The sequence below is a fragment of the Pinus tabuliformis genome, chromosome 9, assembly GCF_031772625.1.
Source record: "Pinus tabuliformis cultivar Carrire ecotype Pingquan chromosome 9, CPIR1, whole genome shotgun sequence".
NCBI classification, from domain to species: domain Eukaryota; kingdom Viridiplantae; phylum Streptophyta; class Pinopsida; order Pinales; family Pinaceae; genus Pinus; species Pinus tabuliformis.
Window position 1 is genome coordinate 1,561,364,268 of NC_142307.1, and position 14,772 is coordinate 1,561,379,039.

Sequence of the window (14,772 nt, forward strand, 5' to 3'; positions counted from 1 at the left end):
GGATCATCATCAGTGATAGATAAAGAAAAATTTGAACAGAAAGTAGATGGCCTTTCTGGTTGCCTTCTTTCTTGAACTGATCTTCTCACACCCGGCGTTTGTGGCTCTTCATTTTTTGATTCCTCTTCTACTGTAGAGTCTGATTATTCCTCCTTACGCTCAAACTCTATCTTCTCAGGTTCCGTTGATGGGGCTTCATGTTTAATAACATCTTTCAACTCTTTGAACACCACATCTCGGCTGTACACAACCTTCCTTGTTACTGGGTTCCAAAGCTTATAACCCTTTAAACCATCCTTATACCTAGTAAATATGCACTTTTCATATTTACTATCCAACTTGGTTCTTTTCTCCTTTGGAACATGTACATATTCATCACATCCAAATACCCTCAGATGTGAAAGAGAGGTTTTCTTACCATTCCATACCTCTTGTGGAGTCTTATCCTCCAACGCTGATGAAGGTGATCTATTGACCAGGTAACATGTTGTCTCCAATGCCTCTGCCCAGAATTCCTGTCCTAACCCGGCACCACTGAGCATGCTTCTTGCCCTTTCCATCAATGCCTTGTTCATTCTTTCTATAACTCCATTTTACTTAGGTGTGTATGGAGTAGTCTTCTGTTGTGCTATACCACACTTCTTATAGAATTCTTCAAATTCCTTACTACAAAACTCCCCACCATTATCTGACCTCAACACCTTTATCTTATTCTCTGTTTGGTTTTCCACTAGAGCCTTAAATTCTTTAAACCTGTCAAAGACTTCAGATTTCTTCTTAAGGAAATATATCCATGAATTCCTTGAGAATTCATCTGTAAATGATACATAGTACACAGACTTACCCAGTGATTGAACCTTCACACGTCCAAACACATCACTGTGCACAAGCTCTAATATCTGTTTTGCCCTCTTACCACCAGAGGGGAAACTCACCCAATTCTACTTCCCATACACACAATTTTCACATAAATCAAAATCTAGAGAGATATTACTCATACTTTCTACCATACCTTTACCATGAAGTATTTGAAGGCCCTTCTCTCCAATATGTCCAAGCCTTTGATTCCACATCATGGTCTTCTCTCCAAAGACCACTAGATTTTCTGCTCCACTTTCAGGAACCACATAACTGTTGCACCCATCAACAACAGTGCTACCTTGCAGCTTGTACAGAGTTCCAATTTGAACTCCCCGCATCAATACCAGTGCTCCCTGAACCATCTTGGAGGTATCCTTCTCGAACACTGTTTTTACACCTACATCATCCAACTTTCTTATAGAAATCAGATTTCTGGCTAATGCAGGAATATGCAGAACACCCGAAAGTGTTCGAACCCTTCCACCTTGCAACTTCAACTTTACTTTTCTGCGACCAACGATTCTAGCCTTCCTGTCATCCCCCAAGAAGACATCACCACCAACATATTTCTCATACTCGCAAAACCACTCTATATGGGGAGTGAAGTGAAAGGATGCACCTGAGTCAATTAACCATGCCTCATGATTTACATGTGTACTTGAAGAAGCCAAGTACACATCCCCACCTTCATCTGAGGTGGTTTTCACCTCTACAGAAGGAGCATCATCAGATCCCTTTCCTTTTTCAAGAGCTTTAGATTTACAGTCCCTTTTGTAGTACCCTTCCTTTCTGCATTTCTAGCAAACCACCTTTACAAGTTTTCTTGGAGATTTAGATCTCCCTCTAGATTTAGATCTCCCACTCGATGACTTATTTTTGTTTCTGTTGTGGGACCATCCTCGTACAAACAAGGCATCACCATTCTGGCTCTCCATATTTTTCGGTCTCATCTCCTTTGTTAGCAAGGATGAGACTATTTCATCAAACTGTGAGGTAGTTGCATTGCTACCTATTGCAATAACCAGACTATCCCATGAATCTGGTAGAGAACACAGAAAACTGATGCAATTATCTTTATCTAAAATTTTAATATCAACAGACAATAACTGACTTACCACAGTATTAAATGTGTTCAGATTCTTTGTCACCGAGTCTCCATATTTCATCCTCAGGTTATACAACTTTTTCCGCAGGAACAGATTATTCACCAAAGACTTAGATTGGTACAAAGTCCCTAACTTGTCCCACAAAGCCTTCGTCGTAGCGTCCCCTAATACATTCAGCAATACTGAATCTGAGACACATAATCGTATTGTGCTCTTTGACTTTCGATCCAACTTATTCCATTCTTCATCGGATACTCCCATTGGTTTAGTACCTGGATCTACTGCAATCCACTAATCTTTAACCACCAACAAATCCTCCATCTTGAGTTTCCAAAACTCAAAACTCTGACCATTAAATTTCTCAATCTCTATATTTCCACTACTCGCCATCTTCTTTCACCACTAGAATCGATCTTGCAGATCTCCCACTAAATAGGGTCTACCATAGGCTCGAGCAAAACCCCTCAGCTACAAAGGCGTCCCCTTGAAGCCAAAACAGCTCTGATACCAAATGTAGGTTTTAACCCTGTACATAAATTACCTACATACGAATTCTAAAACGTAGAAAATAAACAATGCGAGAGCATAACACATAAAACACATATACACAGGGATTTTCCCCTGGATCCGAAAACTGGGACTACCATATTGATTTTTCATTATGTTCCTTTCAATGTTACAATACATATTTATACATGTCGAAGCATCCAATACCATGGACCAAAGAAAACCATCGCGTCCAAAACCTTGGACCGAAAGCCATCGCATCCAAAACCATGTGTGTAAACCATGCACAAAACCATAGGTAGGTCCGCCCAACCTAATATAGGGTCCAAATTTTTTTTTCTCCAGGGCGCTGCCTCAAACCCTGTAGAGGGGGGCTACCCACCCCCTTCAAACCCACTGGACTGCGAGGGCTCCGCCCCCCCCTAACCCCCCAGTTAACTACGTGGGCTAGTTGTGGAAAGAATATGAACAAGGATCTCCTGAGATCCCAGACCTAGGTAGTGTTGTAAAGCCAACTCAGGTTGCTAACTCTCTGCTTACTCCAGAAGCACCCCTTGAAATCCTCGAAGATTATTGGCACATCTTTGATCAAATGGCATATCAGCCACCCCAAGGTCAAACCTCAACATTAGAGTACCCCATAGTCGACCAGGTGGCCAATGCTCCTATGAAGGCTATTCCTCTGCAGAGCATCCCAACCTTCCATGGGATGATCACAGAGGATCCTGATGCTTTCCTGTTTGAGTTTGATGTCCTCTGTAGAGGGTATGACTATACCACCGACCCCCAAAAGCTAAAACTATTCCCTTCCACTCTGAAAGGGGCAGCTCTAAGATGGTTTATGGGTCTAGGTGGGCGAACCATCAATTCTTGGGATGAAATGAAAACCTCCTTCCTCAAAAGATACCAGGACTTTTGTAAAACTAGGGAACTGAAAGATGAGATTTTCAAGATGACTACAAAATATAATGAAACACTAGAAGAATATGTAGAACGATTTAATTATAATTTGCAGAGGTCTCCACACACTGCCCTACCAAAAGAAGTCCTAAGAGCTATCTTAATTAAAGGAATGAAAGAGGAATGGGTAGAAACTCTAAACTTAATGGGAAAAGGAGATATTTCTCAAGAAGATTATGATGAAATTATTCGTTTGTGTATCAGGTGTTCGCGGGGAAGCACACGCACAGGAGCAGCTAGCCAAGATCCCATGAGCAGAGGAAGCAAACCACATAGTGGAGGTGTAACACGGATGGAGATCGGTAACCTCCTAGAAGATTTTAAGACAGACATCCTGGGCACTCTTACAACACAATTGGACGTCCTACAGGCTAAACAAAAATAGGCTTTAGCAGAACAAAATTTGGCCATCTTCTGCCCACGTTGTCGAAAGAAGCACAACCAACGGGAATGCCCGTTAGACATGGTTCAGACGTGCGCCATCTGTACTAAAGATCACGACACTGAACAATGTCCATCATTACCCAGGCTGAAAGCAGTATTCAAAGAAGCAGAGGAAGAAACATAACTAGTATATCTGATGAACCAGCGTCGAAAATGGCAAGCTAAACCTACAGGTATGTCACAAGATGCACCCCAATTCTTTCCTTCCTCGCAGTTTAATCAACAATAGAACCTTGGGGCAGCTTGGCAAGGCCAATCACCCTACCCAAATTGGCAGAGCCTGCCATTTCCTATGACATCTTCACCAACACAATCGTTTCCAGGAAATGGTTGACCGAATTCTCCTTTTACTCCTATTTGGCAAGGCAATCCCTATCAATCCCAGTGGCCTACTTCCACCTCTCAAAATTTGAATTGGTCTAAAAATTGGCAGTGACCTCTGGGGATATCTAATGTACCCATGGGGATAGGCCCTCAGCCTCAACCTGCATTGTCAGCTCCTTATACATTACAATAGAATTCTCAACCTCCTCTACAGTCGCAATTACCAGCTCAGCCGAACCTGAATCCTAATAACAAATCAGTCCAGTTGGTACAGATTATTGAAAACCCAAACTATGAGATTGAGTAGAAAGAATGTAATGATCTCATATTGAGGTCAGGACGTGTCATCACCCTTGAGGAAAATAGGGACCAACCTTCAATTGAAAATGTAACTCCACCTGTACATATTCCACCGCCTGTAAATAATACTGAACCAAAGCAAGGGGAAGAAACAGATCAACATGATGACCCTAAAAAACTTATAGTCACTTCTCCTCCGTTCCCTGAAAGACTAACGATACCTAAACCGATCGCCTACCCTAATTTCGATCTTGTAGGGGAACTAAAAAAATTGTGTATTAAGATCCCTCTCCTCCAGGCCATTCAAGACATTCCCATCTATGCCAAAACAATCAAAGAATTGTGTGTAAGGAAGCCTGTGAGGAAGGTAAAAACCTCACCCACTATCCATGTTGTAGGAACCTTATCTGATTTACTCTTGGGAGAGGAAACTCCAATAAAGTATGAAGATCTTGGAAACCCCATAGTAACAGTTCAGATATATGGTCGCTCTTTTCAAAATACACTAGTTGATCTAGGAGCTGCCATTAACATATTAACAACAGAAACTTGTCAAGCACTTGGTATTACAGCCCTAGAACTGACCACCACTTTATTAGAACTTGCTGACCAATCGGAGATAAGACCGTAAGGGACTTTACAAGACGTCATAGTTTCTGTTGACTCATGAGAATATCCTGTAGATTTCTTGGTTATAAACCCAAGGAGCAGGTTGGATGGGCATCCTTTGATTTTGGGCCGACCTTGGTTGGAAACAGTTGATGCTATATTGGCTATCGAGAAGGCAACATGACTATTACAAAGGCGGATGCTGTAAAAAATATGGTGTTATATACTCCTGCCAAGCCAAGTTTGCCCATTGTAAAAATATGTAAGCAACCACCAGCATACCTGGAAGAGAGCATCCATTCACCACTCACAGTAGCGGAGGCACTGGAATTTAAAGATCAGACTGAAGATGATGTTATCAACAATTTTATAAATCAGCCAGCTAATGTGAGTAATGTACAGTGTCAGATGTTGAAAGCAATCCTTGATAACGAAGCCATGGAAGATCCCCTGAAGGATATAGACGACAACATATTCAGATGACTATTGTTCATAACAGCAAACCCATTGAGATCAAGCCAGGAAAAGTTCTAAATATCAATGACAATCTAGATAGCAAACAACAACAAAATCTTATCCAGGTATTATAGAAAAATAAAGGGGCTTTTGCCTAGGATTATCCTAATATGAAAGGGATAGACCCACAACTATGTACACACCACATTTATATAGAGAAGGATGCTCGACCCATCTGGCAGCCTCAACAGAGGTTGAACCCACACCTCAAGGATATCGTGAAAGAGGAATTGCAGAAGCTATTGGATGTAAATTTTATTTATCCTATCTCGGACAGTAAATGGGTCTCTCCATTAGTGGTCGTCCCTAAGAAAAATGGGAAGTGGCGTATTTGTGTGGACTATCAAGAGCCAAACAAGGCAACACAGAAATATCACTTCCCCTTCCCATTCATTGATCAAGTCCTCGATACGTTGGTAGGGAAGAAGTTCTTCTCCTTTTTAGACGGCTTCGGCGGTTACAATCAAATTCAGATTACCCCTGAAGACCAGGATAAAACAACCTTCACCTTTCCCTGGGGCACATTCACATACAGGGTATTTCCATTTGGCTTGTGTAATGCCCCAGCCATGTTCCAGAGAGCTATACTCAACATCTTTGCTGACCTAATAAATGAAGGACTTGAGGTATATATGGATGACTTTACTCCATATGGGGATGACTTTGATCAAGCATTGCAAACACTAGAAAAGGTCTTGGAACGATTCATTGCTACCAAGTTATGTTTAAGCAATGTCAAGTGTCACATGATATGACTGAGGGTGTGATCTTGGGACATTATATCTCTGCAGGAGGAATACGGGTAGATCCAGCAAAAATACTAGAAATTCTTTTACTGCCTACCCCCTGCACTCAAACAGAGGTACGTAGCTTCTTAGGATATGCAAGTTATTATTGTAGGTTTATTAAAAAAAAATCACAGATTACGGCACCCTTATATCCTCTAACTGGAAATGTTGATTTCAATTGGTTTGACAAGTGTGACACAACTTTTACAGGTTTAAAGAAACTAGTCTCAACAGCACCGGTATTACGTGGACCAAACTGGGAGCTACCTTTCCACATCTCCACGGACGCATCAGATGTAGCTATAGGCGTTGTCCTTGGCCAGGAGGAGGACAAGAAACCTTATGCTATATATTATATTAGCAAAAATCTCACTTCTGTAGAACTTAATTATACAGTGACAGAAAAAGAATTCTTAGTTGTTATTTATGCAATAAACAAATTTAGACACTATATAACTGGCTACCAAGTCTTTTTGTACACTGATCACTCTGCCATTCGGTATCTAGCTAATAAACCAATCACAAATGGTCAAGTAACACGGTGGCTATTGCTTTTGCAGGAGTTCGACATTACCATTAAAGATCATTCGGGGAAGGAAAACCTAGTTGCTGATTTTCTATCTCAAATCCTGAAGGTGAATGATCCACTGGCGGTAGATGACCAATTTCCGGATGAACACCTATTTTCCATGGTAGTTAGAACGCTGTGGTACGTAGATGTGGCAAATTATTTGGCAATAGGGAAGCTACCTAAACATTTAACGACAAGAGAAAGAAAATTGATTGTTCAGTGCAATGCCCAGTTCTCTTGGATAGGTGGATATCTTTTTCATACAGGGGCCAACATGTGTATACACAGATGTATCCACGAGGATGAGATCCATGACATTCTGAAGGCTTGCCATGATGAACCCTGTGGGGGACATTTCGTAGATCGAAGGACAGGACATAAGGTATTACAAATGGGCTATTATTGGCCCACTATTTTTAAGGATGCTAAAAAATATGCCCAGGCCTGTAATAGTTGCCAAAGGATGGGCCGACCTGGCCAATCTGATGAAATGCCTCTATAGCCCCAATTAGTCATAGAACCCTTCGAGCATTGGGCATTAGACTTCGTAGGTCCATTCCATCCATCATCTAATCAGAAGGCCTACATACTGGTAGCCACAGATTATGTGACAAAATGGGTGGAAACAATAGATTTACCAAGAGCCACAGAGGAAGCAGTGATTAACTTCCTTTTTGGGCTATTTGTGCGATATGGATTACCGCAAGAAGTGATCACAGATGGGGGAAAGCAATTCACAGGGCACAAGATTACTGCCACTCTCAGAAACCATCATATTATGCACAGGATCACTTCTCCATATCACCTGCAAGCGAATGGGTAGGTCGAAAGCACCAATAAGGTTATAGAAGCGATTCTAACCAAGACAGTCTCAACACACCGGTGAGATTGGGCTACTAGACTGCCAGAGGCCTTGTGGGCCTATCATATGACTTGGAGGAATACTATTGGATACTCTCCATACCAGCTTGTGTTCGGTAAAGAACCAATTTTTCCAATCGAATTCGAAATAAAGACTCTAAGAACAGCCTAGGAAGTGGGGCTGGATTTAACAAAAGCCCAAACCAAGCGTCTTCAACAGATTAATGAACTAGATGAGGCTCGATTGCTTGCTTTGCAATGAACTACAATAATCCATTAGCAATGGGCAAAATCAAATGATAGCCTTATCAAGAAGAAAATGTTTCAAAAATGGGATTGGGAACTTCTGTATGATTCCAGATTCCAGGACTTCCTGGGCAAGTTGCAAACAAGATGGCTCGGCCCTTATGAGATTCAAGAAGTGCATAATAATGGTACTCTTACCTTGACTACCATAGATGGATCTGACCATTCTTTTAAGGTAAATGGGCATCGAGTGCGCCTCTATCATCAACCGCTTACCAAGGAGTCTTTCTGCGAGTAGGTACGTGAGGACCCCTCCATGCAACTTCTCACTGTAGGGAATGAGAACCCATCAGCTTTTCCTTAAAAAAATTGAAATTGCTTGAGAAATTGTAAATAATGTACATACATTTTTAGGCATTTCCATGTAAATATGTTTTTTTAAGGAAGTTTCACAAAGTTTGGAAGTTTTATTTTCCTCTTTTTGTTTTTGTTTTTTGATGTTCAAACAATTGAATTTCCACCGTTCAATTGATTGAACAACACATTTTCTTCTTTTTTGTTTTTTGTTGTTCAAACAATTGAATGTTTTCCGTTCAATTGATTGAACAACACATTTTGTTCTTCTTCTTCTTTTTTTCGCTGTTCAAACAATTGCACATTTTCCGTTCAATTGATTGAATAACACATTTTCCTTTAGTTTTACTTTTCCGTTGTTCAAACAATTGAATGACTGCTGTTCAATTGATTGAACAACACATTTTGTTCTTCTTTTGTTTTTTGTTGTTCAAACAATTACACGTCTGTCGTTCAATTGATTGAACAACACATTTTCCTCTCATTTTGTATTTCGTTGTTAAAACAATTGAGCGTTTGTCGTTCAATTGATTGAACAACACATTTTCCTTTTTTTGTTTTTCATTATTCAAATTATTGAATGACTATCGTTCAATTGATTGAACAACGCATTTTCCTTATTTTGTTTTTGTTGTTCAAACAATTGAATGATTGCCATTCAATTGATTGAACAACACACTTTCCTTTTTGTTTTTCACGTTCAAACAATTGAGCGTTTTCTGTTCAATTGATTGAACAACACATTTTCCATTCATTTTGCTTTTTGTTGTTCAAACTATTGAACAATTGTCTTTCAATTGATTAAACAACACAATTTGTTTTCATTTTGTTTTCGCTATTCAAACTATTGAACGATTGTCGTTCAATTGAGTGAACAACACGATTTGTTTTCATTTTCTTTTCTATGTTAAAAATATTGAATGACTGCCATTCAATTGATTGAACAACACAATTCATTTTTTGATTTTATCATTCAAACAATTGAACGACTGTCATTCAACTGATTGAACAACACTTTTTTTTAATTGATTTCGTTGTGCAAATGATTGAACAATTGTCATTCAATTGATTGAACTTGATTTTTCCGTTCAAACGATTGAATGATTTCCTTTCAATCGATTGAACAACACCATTTTAAGAAGATAAATTGTGAATTTTCCTCATTTCTTTGATCATTATGCCATTCTCTCTTCTTCTTTTGTATTGCAAATAAGCACCATTTGAATTGATGTGTGCCTCTTCTAAAGAAAAATGGTAATAATAATATCATTATGACTTCTAAAAGCCTTTTGATCATTATCTTTATTCATAATCTAATATGGTGCATCTTTAGAATGACTGCCTAAACATCTTTTCTTCTGGACACATCATGAAATGATTCATTATTCTTAATCCATGTTGGCTTATGCTTATACTCCCAAATGGATAAAATTCATTGATATAATGATAAGAGGATAAGAGTATAACACTTTCATTGGCATCTTTTTACTTCTTACACCATCCCTGACTCTTAAGGAGCAAATGAGCCTCCCTTTTTCTACAATAAGAATTCCAAAAGAAAAATAAAATATCAAAATGCTTAAAACATTGTCTAAAGAGGATAGGGGGTCTCATCATGAGCTAGCCTACCATGATCATAAGGATGTAACAAGTGACATTCCAATTTGGCTACCAAACCAAGGCAATGACCTTCTTAATAATTAATATGTCAGAAGAATAGGGGGTCTCATCACGAGCCAGCCTGATCACTTTGTTACACCCTAGTGAGTGGCACTATGGTTATCTAGTCACCATGCCAGCATAGTGGTCTCTTTATGACAAATAAAAGAAGAATTAACTGTAAGAAGGACTCTGGCTCATTTGGGGGGGTTAAAAAGCAACCCTGCTGAGGCTATGAATGCCTGCTGGTAGCAGTGGCTCTGCTTGTGGTATTGGAGTATCATCTTATATTGCCATATGTCATCTAGCTCTTATCACCTATGGATTTATTTCTAATGAGAATTTCCATTTGAGTAGCACTTTTACAAGCCGAATAACATGGTGACTTTAATCTATATTCATTATATTCCATACGTCCAATCATTAAATGACAGTCATTAAACACATACCACTGATTATGCTGATGTGATTAATTCCACTCACAGTGAAGATCTTTGACATAATGAATTAACATTGATGTTTTTATTTGATTTGGCCAATTCACGTCTGACGACGAATATTGCTTAAATGCTTTACTGATTTGCATGTTGTGTTTTTTTAGATTGGTTGTCGGCATTTATTTCGCATTAGTATATTTTCTTGCTTTTCGCGTGCTGAAAGGACATGGATGCCCTTTTCTTGTCAGAGGGGGGATGGTCTGCGTATGCATGACATATATCACAGTTATGGATAATTGTATGACAATCATTCGGATTACCTCTGGAGTAAGAACTGCATGATGAGTATGAATGTGTAATAATTAGCTGGAAATTCTGATTGGACGAAGAATGGAAACCGTTATGGCGGGCATGTGCACTTACGATTTTGCGTTAAGTATGGCTGACAAGATAAATGACTTAACTAAAAATGATAATAATTGTCCAAACAACGTCATTTCCCTGTTAATTATTGTAACATACATTGCTACTATTTTGAATTACAGGGGTAAAACACAATTGTATACAGGTGAACTAGCCTCAGGTGTAGTAGCCATGGGTGGAAGAGCTATCTGGAGTGAACCTCCAATGCTGATGATGGCAGACCAAGTTCGCGAAATCCTTGAACGCGCTAGCTGGCTGCAGTATTTAAACAAATTGCAGGGATTTCATGAGGAGTTAACGCTGGAATTTCTGTAGAATCTGCAGAATGGTAGCACAGTAGTAAAAGGTATAAGCATGATGGTTTCTGATGAAGTCCTAGCTGAAGTAACTGGACTTCTAGTGGAAGGGGCAAAATGGACAGATAAAAGCATCCTTTTATACAACGGAATTGAAGTATTCCAGGACCCGGGCGAGCGGCTAGTACGAGCAGGAAAAGGAATTCATCCTTCGGCGTTATAGCAACCGTGGCAAGAACTGACAGTCATCATTCAAATATACATTACCTACGATGGCCGACATGATGTGGTAAAGACCCGAAAACTGAAACTTCTAGCCATTTTAAAGCAAAGAATTTTAGTTGATTTACTGTTTTATCTTAATTCCCTGTTACACGATGTCGCCTGATGGGTAAGGATAGCCAAATACCCACATAGTGTAGTCAACCATCATGGGTTAATTAAATTAATTATCACAAATAGATTGGCCCAGCAACAATTAACATGGGACAGTATCATAAATCCTACCTTGGCTCCACCCCTGGAAAATGCGGAAACATAGCAGCAAGGGCCAAGAACCCCAGGCCCAAAGAGAACACTAAAGAGAAAGAATCCCTCTACACCCTTAGAATCAGCAAAGTATAGGCGCTCTGTGCGAGTGAAAGCCCAGCGGCACATCCCAATCCAAGCAGAGGAAGCCAGACCATCCCGCACACCTCCTCTTAGTCCGCAAGACCCTCCTTTGCAAGACTATGAGGAGGAAGTGGCCAAGGTATTGGGAAGCATGGGAATGTTTGCTGAAGGTAGAGAATAGCCAGGGAGCATTGAAACACATAATTGTACCCCTGACCGATCATTCCCTATTGACAACCCTAGTCATGAGCAAACCTAGCCATGCACTGATGCCATGGACGAATAGAGGGAGTCAATTCCTTCTATAGAAACACCCCTGGAAGATGAGGTACATGAAGGAGAAGCTAATAGAAAAGAAACTCAGATAGTAGGCACCGGTCCAGTGGACCCCCCAGCAAAAGGAAACCCTGAAGATGAAAACTTGAGAGATGCTAATCAACTAGGTGATACTCCCTTTTCGAAGTCCCCTGCAGATGAGGCCTACCAAGGAGAAGACCCTGAAAATGATAATTATTCAGGAGATACCATTGCATTGGGATCTCCTGAAAATGAAATACATAATAACAATGAGTTAGAAGGAGACATTCCACCAGAAGACACAATTCCAATTGGGAACATCCCTGATGTTGACATAGTACAGCCTGTACAAGAAGCAGAAGATAACGCAGCTAACCCACCATCAGATGAAGGCCCTAGAGTAGAAAATTCCTACAGAGATAGGCTTAGAAAGATGCTCAGAAAGTATAGAAAACAGAAACAAGTAATCAGGCAGCTGAAACATTGGTTAAAAGAGGCAACCAGAACCAGGAAATTGAAAGTGGAAATGGAAATTGCAGGAACACAAACAGAACAATGTTCTAGGAAGGATGCTGAGACTCAGACAAAGTTTCTTGTGGTCTGTCCGAAAGAAACCCAAACTAAGCCAGCTATGATAGAAGACACTGCCATGCAAACTGAGGGCCCTTGTATCTTTTCGCAGGGAACCCAAATAGACCACCCCACTATGGATACTACTGTCCAAACAGATGTTGAAGAAGATGTCTGAGTTGATTGTATAATTCAAGAAGCAGTTGAAGCTGCTATGTAGACTGACCCTACGGAGACCCAGGATGGAGAGGCCCAAATAGATGAGACACCCCTTTACACCCCCTTGGTAAGAGAGGCCGTCATCAGAAAATTACAGAATGAGCTACTGATGGTTCAACAGGAACTAGCTCAGCACAAGGAAAAGGTGGTCCCTCTGCATGAACATCAAGGGTTAAGGAAGAAGTTTGAAGCACTTACCAGGATTGAAGATGAGATCTTTGCTCATTATAAGGTTGAGCAAAGAAGGTTGAAAGATTAAAGGGTCAATTGCAAAAATCTAGAGAGAAAATGGAGACCGTCTGCTCTCTTTATTCAGACACCCTATCTTGCTGAGCCCCCGCCACAAATTATGCTTTATTTCTCATGGAAATATACCTCCTGTTAAAAGTTAAGGCCACTAAGGCTGGAAAACCAGCAGAGATCAAAACCACTCTTGACTTTATCAAATGATTCAGAGAGCATGATGAGAAGATTCAATGCCTCCTTTGTGAACTCTATATGCATAATTTTGTTTTAAAAGATGACAGGGATAACCACCCTGGCCCTTTTATAGGAGACATCCAATTTCAGGCATTCCTCTCATTTGCTGCCAACTAACTAAAGTGGGCTAAGGCTCACAACACTTTCAGAAAACGTGAGTATCACATTGACCTATGGGTAAGAGGGGAGCCTACACAACCATTACTCATATCTATTAAGCATAAGCAGTTTATGCAGTGAGCAAGTGTTGTAGGAAAATTGGGGCCACTTAGGACATTAAGGAAGACGCCTTGTCTACATCAAGGCAGAGGTGGGAAGTCTCCAATAACACTGTGAGGAGCTGAGAGCCATTTGGATATCGAAACTTCCAAGCCACCTATTCTTGTTTCTACAAATATAGTAATATGATTTTAATGATGGGGCCAGATTGGATAGGATGTCATTACAGAACTCCAATCATATGGTATCCTCCTAATAAATACTGCAGTGGCTATAACTTGAAGGATCAGGAGGTAACCCAAGATTTCACTGTCCTTAAGTAGAAAAATGGTTTTAGAAAGTACAAGGAGGAAGTATATACTGCTTATTCCCTAACACAGTTGCATCTAAACTATTCTCTTGTACGAGGACGTACAACAAGGTAAGTTGGGGAGTATGTTGGGACAGGAAAAAGGTATGATTTCTCTTCATAAAATGCTTCATTTACCATTCATCCTTATACGATTATCTCTGTTTATAGATTAAAATGAGGAAAATATCGGCTAAAGTTGGATGAAAGCATTTGGTGATAGAATAGGCAAATCTAGTACAAGAAATTGATTTTTTGCTATCTTTGTGTGTAGAGATGCAAACTGAGCAAAAGTCGTTCAGTTGACAGGACAACACGAGGCCATAAAAGGGAAAAGCTACAGCGTCTTGGGCAGTGTTATAGACATATTTGGACACTACAACCCCAAACTCATATGTCCATAAACCAATGGCTCTTTAGTCCCTAAAAGTGTTGTTTCATACCCTAAAGGATCATGGTTAATTGATTACATCATTTCCCAGAAGTTCCACCTGAAAAAGCACTCAGAATTGGCCAAAACTGGATCATACTGACTGCTCCACGGTCAAAGTGCGATGCATACTGGCTGCCACACTAGCCAGGTGCGATGCATACTGAAATGGCCTTCTGTAGGGTGCGATGAGCGAGAATAGACAAATGGTAGAGACAATTTGCTAAGTGGATGAACATGGAATCCTCCAGAAACTTCCCCTGTGACACTTGCCTCTCTGAATTCGCCCGGGGATGAGTAAGAGATCAATGAAATCTCCAAGTGGAACCAAGAA

At 40.2% G+C, this 14,772-nt stretch overlaps 1 pseudogene; it reads left to right on the plus strand.

Moving 5' to 3' along the window:
* Positions 1-13,069: 13,069 nt before the first annotated feature.
* Positions 13,070-14,772, plus strand: part of LOC149154577 (galactinol synthase 4-like) — a 78,014-nt pseudogene continuing 76,311 nt past the window's right edge.